The sequence below is a fragment of the Leopardus geoffroyi genome, chromosome C3 (assembly GCF_018350155.1).
Source record: "Leopardus geoffroyi isolate Oge1 chromosome C3, O.geoffroyi_Oge1_pat1.0, whole genome shotgun sequence".
Taxonomy (NCBI): domain Eukaryota; kingdom Metazoa; phylum Chordata; class Mammalia; order Carnivora; family Felidae; genus Leopardus; species Leopardus geoffroyi.
In genome coordinates, this window is record NC_059338.1 from 46,059,194 (window position 1) to 46,078,568 (window position 19,375).

The following is a 19,375-nucleotide window of genomic DNA, read 5'->3' on the forward strand; positions in this document are numbered from 1 at the left end:
GCTTTAGCACTGAACCATGTCTGCAAAACTCACAAAATTCACTACATGTATCTAATGCTGTTTCTCATTTTCAAATAAATGTCAGCCTTGAAAACAATCCATTTTCTCAAAATTCTCCAAGAGTTATTTTTTATTCTACTGCCCTTGGACCTTTTGCCTCCATTTTTTCTTTCCTTCCTTCCTTCCTTCCTCCCTTCCTCCCTCCCTCCCTCCCTCCCTCCCTCCCTTCCTTCCTTCTTTCCTTCATTTCTTTCTTTCTTTCTTTCTTTCTTTCTTTCTTTCTTTCTTTCTTCCCTTCCATCTTCTGGAGCCTGGCTTGGTTTACTGTTTGTTAAAAATAAAAAACTACAGTGTCTGCTTCACACTTAATAGTATCTTCAGTGAGAACAACACATTGTTATAACTAAGCAAATTAAATTATAGAAAGTCAAATTATGAGTCCAGAATAGCTAGATAATTATAGATAGTCACTAGTCTATCTACCAAAAATGTGCTGAATAATCAAACAGGTAACACTTATTAGCCCTCTAGTATGTCTAGTTATTTCAGATACATATTCTCCTTTAAACTGTACACCCTGGCTGCAGCTCTATTTTATAATTTAGGAAATAAGGCTGAAGGAGGTCTAAGCAACTGTCCCTTGCCCCCAAATTAAACAACCAGGAAATGACAGAATTGGATACAAGCTCAGTGATTTTTCAGACTCAAAAGCCTATGCTCTTAATTCAGTGAGATTCTGTCACGCATTACTGCTTTTCACTTTAATATACACATTTGCAGTCTGGGTATTTTTATCTGTAATTAGGAATTAAGGCAGCTTCCTTGTTGATACTTCGGCTTAGTCAGCCGAACAGATACAATTAAAGTGGTATTAGGCTACTGACAAAAAATGTGCCACTGGTTTTAAGTAATTTTAATACTCCAGGGAAAATTTAAGTTGTTTTTCAATAATAACCTGATTTATGTTTTAGTTGGTGAGTTATACATATTTTCTAGAACTTATTTACTGAAACCTGCCAGGTTTTTATTTCTCTCAAAACATAAATATGCAAAATATTTTTTAAAAACTCTTTTCTTAACAATTATTAAGAAAAGTTTCACATTTCATAACTCTTGTTTTCATAAGTCTTATTCATACTATACAATAGCACTCCTGTCTTCTGCTCATGCCCCTACACACGTAAACACAGACCCAGGTCCACAAACACATGAAGAGTCCCTAATGACTTTATGTCTACAAGAAGGTTAAAGGATAGTGCATTTTTCCCCTTTCCTTTATACAAGGAATTTCAGATATGGATTAGTCAAAAGTCTCCTGATCTGCCAGGTAATGGTCTTTGGCTGAGCAATGCTACTGACCTGAATTAAATAAATTTCAGGGACTTAACATGAAATTTTTAATATAAATTTGTTTTTGTGATTCAAGACAAGCTAATGCTAAATATTCAATGAATTATAATTAATGCAATATTTCTTATTCTTTAAAGTTTTTATTTATACATTTATTTAAATAATCCCTGCACCCAACATGGGGCTCAAACTCCTGGCCTCAAGAACAAGAGTGGCATGGTCTTCTGACTGAGCTGGCCAGACGCCCCTGCAGTATTTGCTATTGTATGAGGGACTGATACCAAATGAAGGACACCAGGGGCTGCAGGAGAGGAGTCTGAGCTATTGAGGTCTGCTATTAGATTGACAAAAAAAATTTTAAGTTACAGTATCCATTGTGGGGAGGTGTCAGGGAAACAGTCACTTATATACACAATAGGTGAACATATAGTTAATATAGTTTTCAGTTGGAAAATTTGATAATATTATCAAAAACTTTAAAATGTTTCAACTCTTAATTGACCAGTATTTCTTCTTTAAGGAGTTCGTACTGTAGAAATATACACTGTTAAAGAGATTCAGGTGTAAGGATGTACAAAATTTATGTGTAAGGATGTTTACCATAGATTGTTGATACAAAAAAAATCCTTGAAACAACTTACATATTTAACAATAGGTCATTTTATTAATTGGCATATTGACATGATGGCACACAAAAGGAAAGGCAATATGATATACTAGTTACAGGATAGGCTTTCAAATCAGAAAAACTAAGGTTTAATCCTAACTCCATTAGATTGCTGTGTGACTTTAATATCTCCTAGACTCAGATTTTTCATCTGTAAAGTAATGACAATAGGACCTACTCCACATAGATATTATGAAAATTAAATGAAAGAATGTATGTTTCTAAACACATATTATCTAACACTTCAGAATTATTCTTTTCTGTCCATTACAAATTATGTTTTAAATATTATTTCTGAATATGGGGAAATGCTTACAATTTAAGATTAAGATTGAAATTATATACAGATAATTATTGTAATTATAGTATAATTCAAATAGTTCTACAACCTATTGGTATGAATATATTCATGCCAGACTTTTCTTTCTCATTAGCCCCTTGCTGGGTAACTGTGTCTGCTGTGTCTCCCCAGTCTTCCCCAGGCATTTCTGGGAAGCCCCTGGGTAAATCTCATGTGCATTCCAGTCCCACAGCATCCAGGCTACTCCTGGTAGCACCTTGTCCAGAGCAACCAGCTGAAATTTTTTCAGCCTCCCAAACCAGTTCTATTGCTAAATGTGATCTGAAATATTTTGCACTTCTTGGCTTTGGTACCTGAACTAAGCTGAAATATTCTTTAACTGTCCATGGAGAATTAATGCTGCCTGACTTCTACTAACTTTCCTAGTAATTATTCTCTTTTGTTCATTTTTTTGTCATTTGTACCTCATAATCAACATCTTATTAAATGATGCCCTATTTTTATTTTTATTTTTTTAAATTTTTTTTAACATTTATTTATTTTTGAGACAGAGAGAGACAGAGCATGAACGGGGGAGGGGCAGAGAGAGAGGGAGACACAGAATCAGAAGCAGGCTCCAGGCTCTGGGCCATCAGCCCAGAGCCTGACGCGGGGCTCGAACTCACGGACCGCAAGATCGTGACCTGAGCTGAAGTCGGATGCTCAACCGACTGAGCCACCCAGGCGCCCCGTGTGATGCCCTATTTTTATTTTTATTATTTTTTTTTTTTTAATTTTTTTTTTTCAACGTTTATTTATTTTTGGGACAGAGAGAGACAGAGCATGAACGGGGGAGGGGCAGAGAGAGAGGGAGACACAGAATCGGAAACAGGCTCCAGGCTCTGAGCCATCAGCCCAGAGCCCGACGTGGGGCTCGAACTCATGGACCGCGAGATCGTGACCTGGCTGAAGTCGGACGCTTAACCGACTGCGCCACCCAGGCGCCCCAGATGCCCTATTTTTAAATTGTTCTTCTTTCATAGATATAATTTTGCCACTTACTGTCTTGTTTACTGATAGTGACTTAGTATCTTCAATTAGATTATAAAGTCCTTAGGAGAAGAGACTGGGTTTTCTTTTTCTTTAGTATCCCCCTATAGCACAGACATGAAGTATGAACTCAGGAAATTCTTATTAATGCAGCCCCAAAGATGCAGTAAAGAATAAATCACGTAATAGATAGCTATGTCTCAGCAATAAATTATTTTACGCTAATAGGATGGTCCCTTGTATGTTTATTTCTTCCCTTCTTGCTCCACACTACCACTATCCAAAAGTCAGCCTAAAGTAATGGAAAGGCAGGAAACCTCTGGTCTGGGCTCCTCAGACCTGACAAATTCCTCCCCAACATGGGCTGCTGAGGCTGCTGAAACAGAAACATGCTTCCATAAGGAGCAAAGCAGGAGGAGACACTGGGATGCTGTATTCAACACGCACTATCCTATATCCTCGATCAATTCCATGTGCATCCTTGCATCGGTTTCTTTTTTGGTTTCAGGTGAAAGTGAAAATAATCTCATTCACATCAACCCTTAAACCGGGATCAGCTTTTGTGGTATGAGCTAACTCATCAGATACAATGGGAAATCCTTTATCTCATCTAACCCTCCAGCACAAAGGGTGATGTGGCAAGACACTTGGTGCTCACCAACGACTCCATAACCTCTTCTGTATTTCCTAGCTTCCCCTGCAGATAGGTTGCGGCCATATGACTAGTTCTGCCCACTGGACTAAAGAGAAAGGACAAATGTCTCTTTGGGGTCAAGGAAGTTAAAAACAGGCATGCCTCCTCCATCCCTCTTCTGTTATAATGATATTGGACTAGGAGCCATTAGTCACAAGAGGGAGGACAGCTGCCAGATCCACACTGGAATCTATGTGAGCAAAAACTAGGTCTTTGTGTTAAACCACTGAGATTTCACAATTTGTTATTGCGGCATAGCCTCTTCTGTCCTCATTAACAATAGATGACATTCAGAATATTTAATAACTGGTAGAGAATGGGCACTGATCTATCAGAATAAATGCAATGACCAATGAGAACAGGCATTGGCTCTAAACAGCTGGTATGACTATCTGAATCCATACTAGTTAATAGCCCAGAAAACAACCCTACAAATTTGTTCCAATTTTATAGTTGATGAAATTGAAGTTCAAAGATCAAGTGACCTGCCAAAAATTAATGTGTTTTAAGTGATATTCAATCCAGCTCTGTTTGATACAAAGCCCCACTCTCTATCTCAGCATTCTGCTTCCTTCTTGTTGAATGATGCCTAAGTTACCTCAACAACTCATTGGAAGTTAGGCTGCAAGAGAACTATCTAAACAGCTTAATTATTTATCTAAACTATGATGGGATGGCCCAACAGTATAGGTTTATTACTGTATTTTCTTTAACTTGAACCTAATCTTGTCTCTGTATAGAATAACACCATTATATCTTGCCTTTTAAAAAAAATTTCCCATTTGTTCTTAGTCATCGTTGACCCTGGAACTGTATTATTTAGGTTGATACATCCAACTTTATGATATAACATATACATTAAAAAGGCAAGAGAAAATTAAACTGGATGAAATTCTGGCTTTTGGCATGGTTCTTTTGCTCCTGCTGCTCATTCTTCATTTAAATTCCTGTCTCTTTTCTCCATGACATGATCATCATCTGCACAGCAACTAACTATTATATCACAAAGGATGGTGCCAGTGAGTGAGAACTGATCAGCAGGAGCTGAGCAACACTTAAGCAACAGTAATTCTATTTTATTACAAATATCTCTAATTATAATAAGCCAAGGAAGAAATAGAGCATTCCCCTCTTACCCTCACCTCTCAAGTACAAGCAGCGCTCTCACTCCAATAGTTTCTCACAAAAATATTGTACTTTCACCCAGAGTTGGCTTTAAGAGCATATTCCTGTGTAGAGATGATATCACCTGTTATTGCAAGGCAAACTTGTGTCTAGACTGAAAAGTAGGTACAAATTAAATTAAAATCACACAGATTACTGTTGTGATTTAAGAGTAGAAATCAAAGCAGGAACTGCATTTTACAGATTGCTAAGAACATTCAAACAAACAACAAATCAAAACCTCTTGAAAAGTGAAAGGAAAGATACAGAAATAGTTACTTGGCAAGAGGACAAGTATTATTAGAGCTTCTCTTTCTAAAGAGGAAATTTGGGGGGTGCCCAGGTGGCTCAGTTGGTTAAACATCGGACTCTTGATTTTGGCTTGGGTCATGACCCCACGGTTGTGGGATTGAGCCCCGCGGTGGGCTGCATGCTAAGCATGAAGCCTGCGTGGGATTCTCTCTTTCTCCTTCTGCCCTTCTCCCCTGCTCGTGCTGTCTCTCTCTAAAAGAAAAATATAAATAAAAATTAAAAAATAAAGAGGAAATTTGGAATGGGAGTGGTGGTCAGGAGCTTTTATGGGTGCTAATCACAGCAATGATAACGTGCATTAAATTTGAAAGGGATTTGCATACTTTACAACACAATCTTAAGGTAGCACTTTGACTGGCATGCAGAATTCTCCAGGGAAGCTAAAAACCATAGTACATCCTGATGATGGAGTCTAAGAGAACAGTGGATGATTACTGGATGCTGCCTAATACCCACTGTTTTTATATTGGTTTTACAGAATTTGAAGTCAAATTGTATTTATAATCTATAATATACAATCTTATAAGTGGAATGTGTTGTTTGAAGAATATCAGTCTTGCCTCTCCCATTAGATGACAAACATCTTGAGGGCAAGTTCCATGTCATACATGACTATCCTATGTCATATAATGATCAAGACAATCCATGATAAAGAGGTACTGTCTCAATTTAATATTAAAATAACAAGGTCCTCATTCTATATTACAGTAGAAAACATACTATTGAAGTTGACCCTGTATCTGCTCTTTTAGCCCCAAAGTTCAAATGAGTTGGGTAGTAGGGTGACCCACCATTCTGGGTTCTGTCATCACTGGAGCCCTCCCCCATCCTCAAGCCCATTAGTCTCCTAATGCCATTTTACCCTTAACCTGGATTCCACTGTCAACCATCCCAAAGAAACACCCTCCCAGTACCTTAAATCTCTAGCCTGTGCTCTTTCATTATCACATCTGACCTTTCTGGATCATGTCCATTGTCACTTTCTGTGTGTTTGAGAATTATTGCTGGAGACTTGTTGTTGGAGGAAGTCATGGAATTTTGTTTGACGTGGCTTTCTCTAAATTTCCACATTTCACCTCAGTAGGCCTTCCCAGGAATCCTGTAGGTCATCTCTTCGCTGATTCCTTAACACTGTCTACATATTCAAAAATTTTAACTAGTATAGCAGAGGCACTGACCTTGAACTGATACATCAGGGTCCGAGAGAGGCTCTTAGCTGCACCCTGGATTTACCTTTTAATTGCTGACTGAGGGTCCTGGGAAAGAAGCCAGGTTGCATGGGCAGATGTTTACCACCTGATACAAAATGATGACAATATTTTGAAAAAGTAGTACAATAATGTGACTTAAGCCAACTGAATACCAGTTCTATTTTCAACTATAACTCCTCTGAAAACTGTCTCTTCCTTTTTCTTTCCCTCAATTCAACATTAACTTTGCTATGTATTCATTCAACAAATATTCATTGAACACCAGACATCATTCTAAATAAACAAAAGAGACAAAAATCTCTTGTTCTGTGGCCTTACATTCTAGTGGGAAGTGACAGATAACAGAAAACTAATACACCAAGTACATCACATAGTGTATTTAAAGTGATCAGAGCTATGGAAAAAAAAAGAAAAAGGAGAGGGAAGGGGAGTTCAGGACTCAGGGAGCAGGTGAAGATTTAAAAATTTTTTTTTTTCAACGTTTATTTATTTTTGGGACAGAGAGAGACAGAGCATGAACGGGGGAGGGGCAGAGAAAGAGGGAGACACAGAATCGGAAACAGGCTCCAGGCTCTGAGCCATCAGCCCAGAGCCCGACGCGGGGCTCGAACTCACGGACCGTGAGATCGTGACCTGGCTGAAGTCAGACGCTTAACCGACTGCGCCACCCAGGCGCCCCAGAAGATTTTAAATATGGTGTGAGGGTTGGGCTCATTGAGAAGGTGACTTGAAGATGATGAGAGATAAACCATGTGATGAGGAAAAAAGTATTCAGGACAGAGTGAACAGGCCATACAAAAGATTACTTTCTACAAACTCCACATTATCCAAAGATAATTTAATCTTCAACCTCTTGCCTTCAATAACTCAAAGTTATTGATTGGTAAATGATCCCTGTGGCCTTTCCTCCTTTCCATTTCTAAAACATCTTTATATTTTCTTTTTTCCTTCACATTTTAGATAAATAAGTGTTCCTCTTTCCAATGTCTTCTGCTTTCCTATATCCTCCCCCAGGAGGATCTTCCCCTACCCTCCTCACCTCATTTACCCTTCTTTCCATCATCTACAATCTCTTTTCATTCTGTCTCTTCAGATATACAGAAGTATTTTCTGAATTAAAAACACCATTATCACGGAAATGCTTCCTCTAATTATAGGCTATTTCTTTCATTTAAAGTACCTTCAATGTCCTCACCACATATATTCTCTTTAGCCTTGATTTCTGCCTTCTGCCCCCTTCAAACAACTGAAACTCATCTCTTTTCCTAAAATCCAACTGTACCTTTACTTTACCCTGTTCACAGCACTGTCAGTTGATAACTGTCATTGTTCAGAGAAGACTGGTTTGTAAAGAAATACAACTACTTGTACTAAAATCAGTATTCAATTTGTAAAGTTTTAAAATTTTAAACTTCATATACGCCCTGCAATTTAGCTCTGCTTATCTGCCCATTTAGTTCCCTCTATCATAGAATGTTTCATTCCCTGCCTGCCCAAATCCTGCTTATTCTCCAAGATCTAAGGTTCAAATGCTCCTTATTTGAAATGGTTTTCTTTCTGCTCTCCTATCATTTCACTTATATTACCCAGGAAAATGCCTTTACTAATAGCTGTGCATATGTTTATCCCCTTCAGAAAACTATGAGCTCATTTGAGGACATATACTATGTGGTATTTTTGTTTCTGTGAGACAGTCTTGAGAAACCGAGAATTCCTTATTTTCTTGACTTTCTGTTTTTCAGATATTTTGGGTGGTCTTTTGTGTGGCAAAGTATTTTTATACAAGTATTAATGAAACATTCAGTCGCTCACTCTGCACTAGCAGTGCTAAGGGGCTTTGAGATTGAATTCTTGGCAAAAATACTACATTGATACTAATAATTGTATTGATAAAACTGCAAGTGCTTTCCTAGCACAGAACTGCTGTGGGGCAAACTGTAACTTCTAGTGTCTGGTGGTGGCAACATTTTCCTCACTAGACCTGTTCATGGGACATGGATTTGGGCATTCTTCCTAAGGCTTGGCCTTGGGCTTACTGTTCCAAATATCCCAACCATTTTGTGAACTACCTCATACCCTTTAATAAAACTCCTTTTCTACTCAACCAAAGGTAGCTTTTGTTGCTTACAACTAAGAACTCTGACTGAAAGATATTTTCCTTAACTCCCCATAAACCAACTAAGTCAGTATCATAATATTTAAAAGATTTTAGTCATAGGGATAATACAATGAGAACACAACATTGAAAGTAAACTACCACAGGCTCCCAGATATTTGCTATTCTCAGGGTCTACAAGTCTAATCTATCCTCCTGAGGAGAGTTTCATTGGTCTCTGCACCTAGTTTCTGACAAGGCTACATGTGCAGAACCTAGCTTTACTCATACAAGGTCCAATTATCCTTAGGCCTAGTGCCTAGGGCCCACAATATTTTGTGAAAATGTTTTAATTTTAATTTCTTAAAGTGGAATTTTTAAATGGATATAATAAATATAATGTATATAAATTATAATAAAAATATAAGAATGAATCCAGCCTGGATTATACAACATAGTAATAAGTGTGCGTGTGTGTGTGTGTGTGTGTGTGTGTAGAGAAAGAATAGTGAACTAAAAAATAGATCCATATACATACAGTCAACTGAATATTACCAAGATGCCAAGTCAATTCAATGAGATAGGGAATTTTTTTTAAGTTTATTTGTGTTTATTTTGAGAGAGACATAGTAAGCAGGGGAGGGGCAGAATCAGAGGGAGACAGAATACCAAGCAGGCTCTATGCCATCGGCGCCCGATGCGGGCGTGAACTTACCAACCGTGAGGTCATGACCTGCGCCAAGAACAAGAGTTGGACACTTAACTAACTGAGCCACCCAGATGCCCCAAGATAGACAATATTTTTCGACAAAGGGCATTGGAACAACTGTAAAAATGTACGGAGAAAATAAACTTTAAGTACTAACTTTGACAGCACACACATATACAAAAATTGAATGATATAGAGAATATTAGCATGGCCTTTGTGCCAGGATGACATATAAATTTGTGAAACAGTCCATATCTAAGAGTTGACCTTAAGTATTTTCACCACACACAAAAACCTTATTGTATTTGTGGGGTACCAGATATGTTAACTAGCTTGCTTGTGTTAATCTATTTATAATATGTATCAAATTCTTACATTAGAGCAATCTAATTAAATAATGATCAACAACATGAGTAGAAATTTCACCCCAAAAGATATACAGATGGCAAATAAGCGTGTGAAAAGTAGATCAATATCATGTCATTATACAATTGCAAATTAAAATAACAATGAGATACTATTACATATCTATTAGAATGGCCAAAATCCAAAATACTAACATCATCAAATATTGGCAAGGGTATGAAACTACAGGAACTCTCATTCATTGCTAATGGGTATGCAAAATGGTACAGCCACTTTGGAAGACAGTTTGGCAGTTTCTTACAAAACTTAACATTCTCTGACCACGTGGTCTGGGAATTGCACTTTTTGGTATTTACTCAAATGAGTTGAAAAGTTATGTCCACACAAAAACCTGCACACAGTTTTTTATAGCTGTTTTATTCACAATTGCCAAAACTTGGAAACAACTAAGATGTCCTTCAGTAGGTTAATGGATAACTAAACCACAGTATATCCAGACAATGGAATATTATTCAACACTAAAAAGAAATGAACTATCAAGCCATGAAAAGACATGGAGGAACATTAAGTGCATATTACTAAGTGAAAGAAGCTAATCTGAAAAGGCTACATATGATTCCAGCTATATGACATTCTAGAAAAAGCAAAATTACAGAGACAGTAGAAAGATCAGTGGTTGGAGTGCCTGGGTGGCTCAGTCGGTTGAGTGTATGACTCTTGACTTTGGCTTGGGTCCTGATCTTATGGTTCGTGGGTTTGAGCCCCACATTGGTCTCCATGCTGATTGATGGTGTGGAGCCTTCTTGGGATTCTCTTTCTCTCTAAATAAATAAATAAATAAATAAATAAATAAATAAATAAATAAACTTAAAAAAAAGATCAGGGGTTGTCAGAAGATGAGGAAGAAAGCGATGAATAGGCAAAACATAGAGGAATTTAGGGTATTGAAAGTACTCTGTATGATACTACAATGGTGGACACACATCACTATACATTTGTCCAAACCCATTGTATAACACCAAGCATGAACCCTAATGTAAACTATGGACTTTGGATGATAATGACATTTCAGGGGATAATGATGTGTTTGTTGATTGTAGCAAATGTACCACTCTGGTGCAGGGTGTTGACAGTGGGGGAGGCTATGCATATGTAGGGGCAAGAGGTAGATGGGAATTGTCTCTACCATCTACTCAATTTTGCTGTTAACCTAAAACGTATCTAAAAAGATAAAATCTATTAAAAGATGTAAGCCATAAACTGAGAGAAAATATTCTTAATACATAAAGAACTTATACAGTAATATATAAAGGACTCTACAAATCAAAAATAAAAGGGTAAAAAAATTTTAAATAGGCAAAAAATACACATTTCACAAAAGTAGCTTTGTAAGTGGCCAAAAAAGCACAGCACATGAAAAGATATTCAACATCTTTAGTCATCAGGGAAATATGAATCAAAACCACATTGAAATTCCACTTCACACACTAAAATGGCTAAAACTAAAAGACAACATCAATTGTTGGTGAGCATGTTGTACAAGTGGAATGCTCACGCTGCTGATGGAGTATAAAATGATACAGCCTCTTTGGACAACTGTTTGGGAGCTTCTTTTAAAATTATATGCCCACCTAATGACCCAGCAGTTCTACTCCTAGGTGTTTATCAGAGAGAATGAAAATTGACATTCACAAAAACTTGACCAGGAATGTTAATAGCAGCTTTATTTTTAGTAGCCAAAAACTGGAAGCAAATACAAATATCCATCAACAGGATTATGGATTTTTTTAAATGGTCTGTATGTATACAAAGGAATATTTGTAATAAAATGGATTAAAGTACTAGTACAACAATATGGGTGAATCTCTAAAACATTGCACAGAGTGAGAGAATCAGACACAAAAGAATACACATCATAGAATTCCATTTATGTGACTTTAAGAGCATAATAATCCATGATGATAGAAATCAGAACACAACTGCCTATCTGGGAAGGGAGACTGACTAAAGAGGACATGAAGGAATTTTCTAGAGGTGATGGAAGTGACTTATGTCTTGATTGGGGTGGTAGTTATCTGAATACATACATTTGTTAAAACATATCCAGGGGCCCCTGGGTGGCTCAGTCGGTTGAGTGTCTGACTTCAGCTCAGGTCATGATCTCATAGCTCATTGAGTTGGAGCCCCGTGTCGGGCTCTGTGCTGACAGCTCAGAGCCTGGAGCCTGCTTCAGATTCTGTGTCTCCCCCTCTCTCTGCCCCTCCCCCGCTCTCTCTCAAAATAAACATTTAAAAAATTTTTAAAAACTTCATATCCGATTGTACACTTATGGATTACATCTTACATCAGTGCATTTCATTGCATGTAAATTTTACCTCCATAAGAAAGGAATGTTATCATATAATTACCTTAAGCTGGGTAAGCAAAACATACCATTTACATGTTTTTAGTTTTTTTCCCCCTGATGCCTAGAAGTATCCAGAACACAATAACTGCTCAATACTTATTTGAGGAAAGTTAAATAAAACAACCGATTGTTTTGGCAGTTTATAGACCTACAATGAGACATTCAGGTAGTTTCTTTTAAGCACATGTTTAGTTTCCTACTGATAACTCCTTATAGAAAAAGGGACCTTTTTTGTATGGTTTTCTTAGGCTGGCAATGATCGCTCTAGCTTTGAGCAAATAAACTCTTTGGCAGGCAGTATTGCATGCGTGCCCACGTGCATGTCTCCATAGTATAATCAGTTGTCTTGAGTTGTTCTCCTGTGATAGAAACTGTCTAAATTGGCTACTTGTTTTTTTTTAAGTATCTGATCACATAAGTGTATTGTGAAAATAAACTGAAAACTATATCACAAGTACTGGTGAGAAATACATCATTGCTCAACTAATAATTTTCAAGGTAATTTCCCTTCAAAAATAGAGGAACAACTGCAAAGTTGTTCCATTTTGTGTGTTCTTTTGTTCCAAGACTGTTCCCAAACTAAAGCATTTATTATGAGAAATGTTTTCTCCAATAATTTTAAAGTTTAAAAAAACAAAAAAGATTACGTAACTATAGGTAGATTATTCATGTTAGGCTAAGTCTTTTTTTTTCCCCCTTAGATGTACATCATTAAAATGCAATTACTTTCAATACTTAAATGTGACTTGAAAGAATAGATTTTTTAAAACTTCAGTTAAAAAAAAGCAGATGGCAGACAAAGATGTGCTACTGAATTCTAGCTATTAAAGTTTGATATTTAAATTCCAGGTGAGAATGAAGCAAATAAGAATGTGTAAATTTTAATATTTACCTATCAGAACTATATTTTCCAAAAATGTTTTGCTTTAGATTAAGCAAAAGTTACTCAGAAAATCTTAGGTCTTTCTCAAATAAAAATAATTTTATTTCAAAAGCCAGGAGTTTCAATAACTTCCAGATTAAGAAATGAAGTCCCAGTTAATTTGAAAAGATGGTTGGAGAACTTTTATTTTATTATATAACTAGCATAAAAGGAAACTTCTGAACCAACACCAAGTTCTGATTCTCTACTTTCAAACTGAGGTCACATTCCTCTCCCTTGTCTGTCTTGGGCTAGCGTCTTCCAGTAAGCATACATCTGGTTTAAATTCCCACCATATGTGATAACTCAATGCATAACAGATAATAAATTTAGAAGACTATATTCCTATCGGCTTTGGCTTCTATTCTCTTAGCTTTTGCAAGTCTGATGATTTTTCCATCTTAGCTTATCTATGTTACAGTAATAAGAGGGGCCCAAAACACAGAATGTACTTTAGGACTAAAAACTTGTCTCCAAAGGCAATCGGCAGGAAACTTGAAATGATCAATCCTGTATCTTTATGAGCTTTGAAAAACTGAACCCAACATTTCATGACTTCTCATACTATATAGTCCTTTTTATCCAATTATGTTTAGTAAACGGGGATTATTACTAAAGCATAATGGATATTCACTATTTGGATTATTCGTATATTTATTCTTTTATTTCAGTACAAATATTTTAAAAACCTAGTACCATTATTATTAGTTAAAGCAGGGTCACCAATTATGAGAAGGCAGTTTAGAACAGTGGTTAAGGATATGGATTTGCCCACCCTATTTACCACTTGAGGTGACTTAGGCAAGCACTGAAATCCTTTAAACCTATATTTTCTAATCCATAAAATGGCAATAATTATGGTAACTTCTTCATAAAGTTGGTGTAAAGATTAAATGACATGATGCTTCTAAAATACTTAGCACAGTACTTGACACATACAGAGTTTATGAGGTTGGCTATTAGCACAGTTGTGAACTTACCAACAACTCTTCTCATTTTCAGGATTAAAGCTAATATTACCAATCCTGGAGTCCTGTGAGAGGTGCTGTTCCATAGTCTGTAATTAATAATGGGCCTCTAGGAAGAATTATTCCTATTGCCTTTCTCTTATTGGCCTCATTACATTTGGTATGTGTCTGTGTACCCTACAAGATGCTAGGTTCTTTGAGGTTAGGGTATTGGGTCTATGTCTTATGTGTCTTTGAATTACTGAGTCTGGTTAATTATAGACTCTTGCTAAGGGAATGTATAAATGAACATGCATGCAAATACACTTAAAACATTAATTTTATACTTAAGTTATTTATGTGGTTTTAAGTAATCATAGAGTAATTTCTTTTAACTCCCTTGGGTCTATAAAGCAATATAGTATTAGAGCTACAAATAACAGTTAAAAATTATATATTGTATTGTTCTTTGTTTACATTTCAAAGAGGAGATCTAGTTTAGGTATTTTGTATTTGGGATATCTATTAAAATTTTATTTCAGTATTCATTCATTTATCTATTTATTTATTTTAGAGAGAGAAAGGGCACGAGCAGGGAAGAGGAAGTAGAGGGAGAAAGAGAATTTAAGCAGGCTCCATGCTCGGTGCTCAGTGCAGAGCCCAGCACATCCCATGACTCTGGGATCATGATCTGAGATGAAATCAAGAGTCAAATGCTCAACTGACTGAGCCACCCAGATACCCCATTAAGACATCTATTAGACATCCAAGTAGAGGGGCTGAACAGGAAGTTGGACGTAAGTTTGGAGAGGTCCTTTCCAGAAACTTATAGAAGTCCACAAGTTTGGAGAGAATTGAGAGTAGTCAACATATGAGTAGTACTTAGAGCCACATTACTGAATAGGATCCCCCAGAGAGAGGATATAAATTAAAAGGGGGAAAAGTCCTAAGACTAAACCCTGGGACATTCCAAAACTTAGAGCGTGGGTGATGATGAGAAGCCACAACAGAGACTGAGCTGGAGAGGGTCGGAGGGTCAAAGAAATTATGAGAACCAAGAGAAAGCCAATTATCACATGTTCAGCTCTCATTGTCTGTGGCTCTGGCTCACATCCATCTTGGGAGCTTTTTGCAAATTCAATATGCTATTTGGATCCATCTCCAGTTTTCCAAACTAACCCTTGGTTTCTCACAACCCTCATTCAATACTCTGTTCTGCATGTGTCTTCAACCAGGCCCACCTGAAACTTTAGGATCCAGAGGCAAGGTCAAAGGTGTCCTTTTGCTAGTCTCAGCTAACACCAGCCATGTTATACCTCACCCTTATTCCTCACCTCACTTGTCATCCTCTCGTCTGGTGAAGGAAAGATAGCTACCTTGGTGATTTGGCTTCAGACCCCCTGACTCAGCTTTTAGGTGGATGTGTTGTACCCCCTTAAACTTATCTTGTGCCCTGCTTTCTTGGGCTTCCTCCTTGCTTGTGATTTGTATTCTTGCTCCAGCTCTAGGCATTTGGCCACTTTGGACAAACAACCTGTTTTTTTCAGCCAGTCCCTGAGTTCCTCTATCTCTGCACAACCCCACCCCCACTCTACCTCAACTGCAGTGGCTAGTGCTCTTGCTGTGACCCTTTGAGTCATCTGAGCCAATTTTGAGAAAGATCAAGTCTCTTGAATCCAGCCTAATACATTGCTCAAGCTTTTTACCATATGGTGATCTCAAAGAGTCTAGAAAATAAAAATTCCCTAGAATAGATGTATATATATATGAATGATGGAAAATTCAAATATTTCATTCTCAATCTACAATTTGTACTTGTTTCCAGCAATCACAAGCTAAATTAGTATGAATTTCTGGAGGGAGTACTAGGAGTCTAATTAGCAAACAACACCTGGTATTTCCCCTAGAGACGGTGGGATATAAATTAGTAGCAGAAGAACAGAATCCCAAGATAATTATATAGGTTCTAAAACTCTTTTAAAGAGTTGCTATTTGAGGGTTCTGTAATCATTGGTTGGTGCCTGTTTAGCCTAAATTCTTGCTAAATAGGGTTAGGAATGTTTAGGGGAATGGAAATTGAGGTCTAGTAGTAAGACATTCGAATCCCTGATTTTCAAGGCCACTACACAACTAGATCTCTAGAAACAAAGTAAAGAATTTCCAAGTTCTAGTTTTTCTATTTGTTTTGGCTAATCATGCCTGATCTAGAATAGCTTTTGTCTTTACCTCAGTCCTTCACATAATAATTGGTACATATATGCAGAAATTTCACTCAATTTCATTAGAGAAGTTTACTTTTCATATGTAATTGCATCTTTACTGCTTTTATGATAAAACACAATGTTGTATGTATGGAACATGCAAACAATACAGAAATTAAAAAATAATTTAGAAACTGAAAGTCCTCAAAAGTCCTCCTTTCCTTGAATATAGTCCTTAAGTTTGATGTATATTCTTTGGAATTTATATTATGAAAATGGGATATATGGTATATATTGCATATATTGCTGAGAAACTTGAATTAAAAAAATTTTTTTTAATGTTTATTTTTGAGAGAGAGAGACACAGCGCGAGTAGGGGAGGAGCAGAGAGAGAGGGAGACACAGAATCCGAAGCAGTCTCCAGGCTGTGAGCTGTCAGACAGAGCCCAATGTGGGACTCAAACCCATGGACTGCGAGATCATGACCCGAGCCAAAGTTGGACACTTAACCAATTGAGCCACCCAGGCTCCCCAGAAACTTGATTTTTTACTTGATAATATATTATTGATATCTTTCTACATCAGTAGTTATAGCTTTACCTCATTCTTTTTATTTTTTTATTTTTTTTACATTTATTTTATTATTTTTTGAGAAAGAGAGAGAGATAGAGCACAAGTGGGGGAGGGGCAGAGAGAGAAGGAGACACAATCTGAAGCGGGCTCCAGGCTCCGAGCTGTCAGCACAGACCCTGACGCGGGGCTCGAAGTCACAGACGGCGAGATCATGACCGAGCTGAAGTCGGACACCCAACCGACTGAGCCACTCAGGCGCCCCTACCCCCTACCTCATTCTTTTTAATAGTTATATGATATAGTACTGTATAGAATACTAAAAGCTATTTAGCCAAAAATGTGAATTATATCCAGGTTTTTACAAACACAAGCAATGTAAAAATTAACATCCATGTATATATTTCTTGGCACACTTGTGTGTGTACTTCCATAAGATATATTCCTGGAACTGGATTTCTTAGGCTGAAAGACATACACATTAAAATTTTTGCCCTCTTAGGAGGTTGTGTCATTTTTCATGCACATCATTAATGTATGTGATATCTGTGTTCATAAACACAGGCCAACAATTAGTATTATGATTGTGGGAATATGGGAGGTAGAAAATATATCTATTCAAATTTTCCTTTTCTAAATATTGTTGCAATGATTAAACACTATTTGTAAAATATACAAAGCAAGTATTTTTAGTGACCTCTTTTTAAAAATTGTAGTTATTTTCATTACTTAAAGGCATGCCAGATGTATCTTAAGAACAAGGCATGTGTATATACATACATACATATATGTTTAATGCTTATACATTACATTTTGTCAAGTACTGAGGCCCATTTACAGATGAATAATGACTGGTGTTGAAACATGAATAATGACATTGTGCCCTCATGCTACTTTCACTCTGGTGGGTGGGTAAGGGGGACATATTTGCATACAACTAATTTAGGCAAGTGAATGGAGGAGAAAGATGCTAAATGTGGTTTGAGAACTAATCAAATTTCAAGTTCCATTTGGAATATTAGGACTAACATATATTAAACTTTTACTCTTGGTATGAAACATTACTGTGTTTTGACAGGACTCTTCAAAATCAACATCCAAGGGGCACCTGGGTGGCTCAGCCTGTTGAACGTCTGACTCTTGATTTTGGCTCAGGTACGATCCCAGGGTTGTGGGATCCAGCCCTGTGTCAGACTCTGTGCTGAGCAGGGAGCTTGCTTGAGATTCTCCCCTCTCCCAACCCCCCACCTCTCTCCCCTGCTCATGTGCTCTCTCTCTCTAAAATAAATTTAAAACAATTGTTTTTAAATCCCACAAAATCAACATCCAAATACGGTTCTACTTGAAAGTCCACCACAACAAACTTTCCTGTTGGTCATTGTTTTGTAGGGGGGAGATAGCTGCAACAATATCACATGACATTCCTAACATAAGTTCTCCTGACCCAAGATCGTTCCTGGAGTATTCAATACCAGAGGTAGCAACTTCATTGCTTCTCTATTCTTTTCTTCAAAAGAGCTCTGAATTTTCCACATTTGTTGATACAGGTGGGTCTTTTTCTGTACCATGAATGCCACAGTGTTTACAGGTTACATTTGGCATCTTCTTGTAATGCAGTTTTCATTCACTATGTGTCAAGCCCCAAGCTAAAGGCTGGGATAAGAATATGGTCAAGCCTAATTAAATAGCAAGTCAGGAAATGAATAGATTGGCAAATAGCTGAGAACTGGATCATGTGGAAGAAGGGACAGCTGTGTTGAGGTCAGGCCCACAGTCATCTTTTAGATTTTAGGAAAGGGTTAAACCAGGACACTCTTGAATAATCAAATTTAAGAGTGAAGACTAGAGGCTCCAAGGATATGTAAATGTCAAGAAATCAAGGAATTGCCAATACACTAAGAACATCAATACTGTCTTAAAACAAGAACTAGGGGCGCCTGGGTGGCGCAGTCGGTTAAGTGTCCGACTTCAGCCAGGTCACGATCTCGCGGTCTGTGAGTTCGAGCCCCGCGTCGGGCTCTGGGCTGATGGCTCAGAGCCTGGAGCCTGTTTCCGATTCTGTGTCTCCCTCTCTCTCTGCCCCTCCCCCGTTCATGCTCTGTCTCTCTCTGTCCCAAAAATAAAAATAAACATTGAAAAAAAAAATTAAAAAAAAAAAAAAACCAAGAACTAATTAGAACAGAGGAGTAAATGTTGGAGAGGGACACACTAGGGCAAGTTTGGTCACCCATATATCCTTAACAGGATACTATGACAAGAAGGTTCTTTTGCAGGGACGCCTGAGTGGCTCAGTAGGTTGAGCACCCGACTCTTGATTTCTGCTCAGGTCGTGATCTTATGGTTCATGGAATTGAGTCCTGTGTTGGGCTCTGCGCTATAAACAGAGCCTGCTTGTGACTCGCTCTCCCTTTCTGTCTGCCTCTCCTGCAC

At 37.5% G+C, this 19,375-nt stretch overlaps 1 non-coding gene across 1 annotated transcript; it reads left to right on the forward strand.

Annotated features, from left to right (window-relative positions):
- Positions 1–9,681: 9,681 nt before the first annotated feature.
- Positions 9,682–9,791, forward strand: LOC123587073. Its single transcript, XR_006707134.1, has one exon. It is a non-coding gene; the product is annotated as a U6 spliceosomal RNA (small nuclear RNA).
- The last annotated feature ends 9,584 nt before the right edge of the window (positions 9,792–19,375 follow it).